We start from the raw sequence: 4982 nt of genomic DNA on the forward strand, positions 1-4982 counted from the left end.
TCCTGCTCAGTGTGTACATATGGAGTATCTAGGAATAATTCGATTTGGGATCAGCTAGTTTAACAAGACTTAAATGAGAGTAGAGCTGTAAGAGTATGGAATATCATATGCTGATGCACAACAAACGCAGACCCTGCAGAATAACACAGAGTAAAATCTGAGCCGCGCTGCCTCAGTTTCACACCTGCTGGAGGAGCAGTAAGGATAAAAAAAAAAAAAAAAAACAGGAGGAGGTGAAGTGTTTGTCCTTTGGTTCAAACTGTCACAGGAGTTTCAGCTCCGCCTGCTTCTGCAGTGGGGGATCATCAGAGAAGAGAGCCGAGGGAATGACAGAGGGCGACTCCAGCAGTGTCCTGTCTGAACCTGCCTCAACAACAACACAGTGGCATCAAAGCAGCACCAGCATCACGTACTGTCAGCTGCGAGGCCGGGGCTGCCGGCTTTCCTGCTCCTGCTCTGCCGCCTGCTCTCGCTGTTTGCCTTTGCATTGGACCCTCTTGTTTTATTAGGCAGGTGAGTTGGACAGAGTGGTAGTATCTTGTAGCATCAGTGGTTCATGCCTGTGAGGAGTTTGTTTTTATTCCAGTGGTTTGAACTCTAACAAACATGAGATGAATTATAAATAAAAGCTGTTCATGATATTATTTCTGAAAACATCCTGGCTTTTAGTGCCTAAAACCATTTCTGCCATTTGTATGGTTTGTACCAACCAGGCATCCTTCGTTCATGTTGTATCTTAAGGAAACAGGGTGTCATGGGAGGGGCAGGGAGCGGTGAGGAGTGGTTTATGGTGTCACATTGTTTTAAGTCTCACTAGACCCTCTGGGCCAAGGAGATGGCAGGTTTAAGGAAAGAAGCAAGTTGGCTTCAGTGAGATTCAGCTGATTCTTGCTCAGAGCAGGTCTCTGTGTGTCTCCGCCTGCTGGCCCGGAGCCAGGTCCAGATTTAAACCTGGATTATTTGGCTTTACAGGGCTCCTACACATCAGATCAGAGCCGGTCTGAGTAAACACCCCTGTCACACACTGCACTGAAGTGGGATACTTGTACTTCAGGGAGATGTTGCGTTGCATTTATTTAATAGTTATTATACAGTGCCTTGCGAAAGTATTCGGCCCCCTTGAACTTTGCGACCTTTTGCCACATTTCAGGCTTCAAACATAAAGATATAAAACTGTAATTTTTTGCGAAGAATCAACAACAAGTGGGACACAATCATGAAGTGGAACGAAATTTATTGGATATGTCAAACTTTTTTAACAAATAAAAAACTGAAAAATTGGGCGTGCAAAATTATTCAGCCCCCTTAAGTTAATACTTTGTAGCGCCACCTTTTGCTGCGATTACAGCTGTAAGTCGCTTGGGGTATGTCTCTAACAGTTTTGCACATCAAGAGACTGAAATTTTTGCCCATTCCTCCTTGCAAAACAGCTCAAGCTCAGTGAGGTTGGATGGAGAGCGTTTGTGAACAGCAGTTTTCAGTTCTTTCCACAGATTCTCAATTGGATTCAGGTCTGGACTTTGACTTGGCCATTCTAACACCTGGATATGTTTATTTGTGAACCATTCCATTGTAGATTTTGCTTTATGTTTTGGATCAGTGTCTTGTTGGAAGACAAATCTCCGTCCCAGTCTCAGGTCTGTTGCAGACTCCATCAGGTTTCCTTCCAGAATGGTCCTGCATTTGGCTCCATCCATCTTCCCATCAATTCTAACCATCTTCCCTGTCCCTGCTGAAGAAAAGCAGGCCCAAACCATGATGCTGCCACCACCATGTTTGACAGTGGGGATGATGTGTTCAGGGTGATGAGCTGTGTTGCTTTTACGCCAAACATAACGTTTTGCATTGTTGCCAAAAAGTTCGATTTTGGTTTCATCTGACCAGAGCACCTTCTTCCACATGTTTGGTGTGTCTCCCAGGTGGCTTGTGGCAAACTTTAAACAACACTTTTTATGGATATCTTTAAGAAATGGCTTTCTTCTTGCCACTCTTCCATAAAGGCCAGATTTGTGCAGTATACGACTGATTGTTGTCCTATGGACAGAGTCTCCCACCTCAGCTGTAGATCTCTGCAGTTCATCCAGAGTGATCATGGGCCTCTTGGCTGCATCTCTGATCAGTCTTCTCCTTGTATGAGCTGAAAGTTTAGAGGGACGGCCAGGTCTTGGTAGATTTGCCAGCAGTTTTCATAAGTGAAATACTGAACAGGCTATTCCCTCACTAAAGCACAGCGTGTGACGGGGCCCCATGTTTCCTGTCCACGCGTCATCTGACGATGGTGCCTCTTGTTCAGCTCCGACCAGACAAACCACAGTTGGCCTCAGATTGAACACTGCTGTTTAAATGATATTTGGGCTTTTGCTAACATTTGGTTTGTTGTGTTGTGAAAAGTGAGAAAATGAATAAATAAATGAGCAAAGACTAAAGCAAATATTGACATTGTTCTTGTATTTCAGGACCCTTTCTGGAGTCCAACAGGAGGCCTCTTTCTCTCTCTCTCTCTCTCTTTCTCTCTCCCTCTCTCCCTCTCTCCCCTCTCTCTGTCTGTCTCAGCTCCTCCCAGTCTTTTATATTTAAATGTTGGGCAAGTGAGCCAGGTAAACTCTCCCTCTCTCTTGAGCAGGTCTCACCTGAACCTGAAACCGTATCCAGTCAGTCTACAGCTGTTTAAAGGTTCCTATCTGAGAGTGCTTAGGGTTGTTTCTTATTCTGAGCATTTTATGGGAGGAAAAGCAAAAGTCCTGGATGATTTAAATCACAAGACAAATAGAGGTTTTAAGGAGAGGACGGTGGAGAATTGGTGCACCGAGTGAAATGGGCCACCAAGTGTCTTTTAGAGAATGTTTTTATCTTCAAAGAACTTGTAGGATCACAAGCAATGGGAGCAACCGGTGGAGCTCTCCCTGCTCAGCTTGTCTTTACAGTTTCAGAGGCGGCAGATTGAATTTCCACTGCATTTAAAGAATAAGGAAAGTTGCTTGGAAAAAAAGGACAGCAGAGATAAAATCTGTAAAGTGTTCTTATTTTGGTTTTAAGGACCAAAACTTAACATTTGGTGGGAGTTCAATAAATTTGATTCAAGAGCAAATGAAGGACGCAGAAGTGGACGACACCTTTCTTTTATTTGTTTTTCAGGCATGAAAGTAAAGAAGAGTTTGTGAAATCACTGAGATCCTGACTTCTGCAGCAGTTTATTTAGACCTGGACTGTGTTCAACAGATCAGGAGGATTCAGAAGGACACAAAGGCTTTCCACAATGACACAAAGACTGACAGCTCCTCGAAGGCATCTCTGAAGTGTCTGCTGATGCTGGACTATCCGACATGTCCGAGTTCTGCCATGAGTCAGCCTGATCCAGGACTGGGACTGCAGCAGGCTGGATTAACCTCTGACCTGTGACCCAGGTTTGATTTGACATTTTTAACTAGAAACCAAACATTAGCTTCAGATCCTGGTGACCCTCAGAAGATAAAACCAAAATTTCAATAATGAGGTGTCTGTGAGCTGAGGTGTACCTGGAAGGAGTCCGTCCACCTTGGTTTCCTGTCAACTACAGCTGCAACCATGCATCATTTCAAACCTCTAAACCCGTCCGAGACAGTGGGCTGGTTTGACCCAGCGGGACCAGCAGTAATGTATAAAAACCCTGGGACACACAAGGTACTACTTTTCCCAGAGTGGTTGAAGTGAAGCAGGCTCACATGCAGTTATCAGGCTAAATTCTGTTCCGTGTCACCCAGACGAAGTTACCTCTGTTATGTCAGAGATCACCAATGAAAGTGGTCAGACCATGAATGGTGAGGTTTTCAGTCAAAATCATAACCTGATCTTTAAATCTCCCACAAAGCTGCTTTAAATGCATTAACAGTTTCCAGCAGTCAGTTCTGCAGTTAATCATCTAAAGTCTTAGCGTAATTTCACAATCAGTGCTGTTCATGTTGACTAGTCAGAAACTCAGAGCTCCGTGAAGTGTCTCAAACTGCATTTGCTTTGATTTACACAAGCTTTTATTTACTTGTTTGTATGTAAATAACTTCTGTGAAGATTAAATTATGCTAATTACACCAACAAATCATAGTGAGTTTAAGATAAACTCCATGTTCTCATCTAAAGCCATAATATTATCAAGACTCCTTCACTGTGTCTCTGATGAAGCGAGTCAATAGTTTGTGCATGAGGACCACCTTAAAGCTCTTGGTGTTGAACCAGATACCTGCCAGCAGGTCACACTGTTACAGCGGTGTTACATTTTAGCCTGTAGGAGAAGCCCCATAAAATCCCGTGAAACATGTAAAGCCTCCTTTGGATTAACACTGAAAACATGACCCTCTCCTGTGGAGTCCAGGTTTGACTGTACAGTATAAGTATTTGTAAGCCTATTTACCCCTCCCCCATGATGGGAAACACCTGATCGGTTTAGCTGATGTTTTAAAGAGAAATGTTTCTTTTTGAGTCTCAGTCCTGAAAGCAAAGGTCCATTTTGGTTTTAGTGACATTTAGTCAACCCCATCCTTTTCACTGAAAGTTATGTTTTTATCCACTATGGACATTTGAGTCTCATCTTAGTCCTGGAAAATCCTAAACATTTTAGTTTTAGTCAGTAAAATCTATTTTGTCATAAAACAGTGTTGTATGGAGATTTAGCGACAGTTGTGTCATGACATCATTTTTGTCTTCACAGGAAAACAGGCTGACAACTTTATTTTGTCACAGTTTTTATTAACACACACACTGTTTGTCAGATAGGCTGACTACATTCAGTTCGTATTGCTACAGTCCAGCTGCTGCAGACACACAGGCCCAGCTCCTGGTGATTTCTGGCACAATGTCCAAGGCAGAAATGAAAACTGAAGTAAAACAATCAAACAATTTGAGAGGTTTGAAATTGTTTCTCCTTAGGTTTGATGAACTTTGTCTTTCCAACAGAAACTGGACCAGGAGGTTATATTGCTGTAGTCCACACAGAACACAAGCAGGAAGGC

The sequence above is a fragment of the Monopterus albus genome, unplaced genomic scaffold (genome assembly GCF_001952655.1).
Source record: "Monopterus albus unplaced genomic scaffold, M_albus_1.0 scaffold198.1, whole genome shotgun sequence".
NCBI classification, from domain to species: Eukaryota; Metazoa; Chordata; class Actinopteri; order Synbranchiformes; family Synbranchidae; genus Monopterus; species Monopterus albus.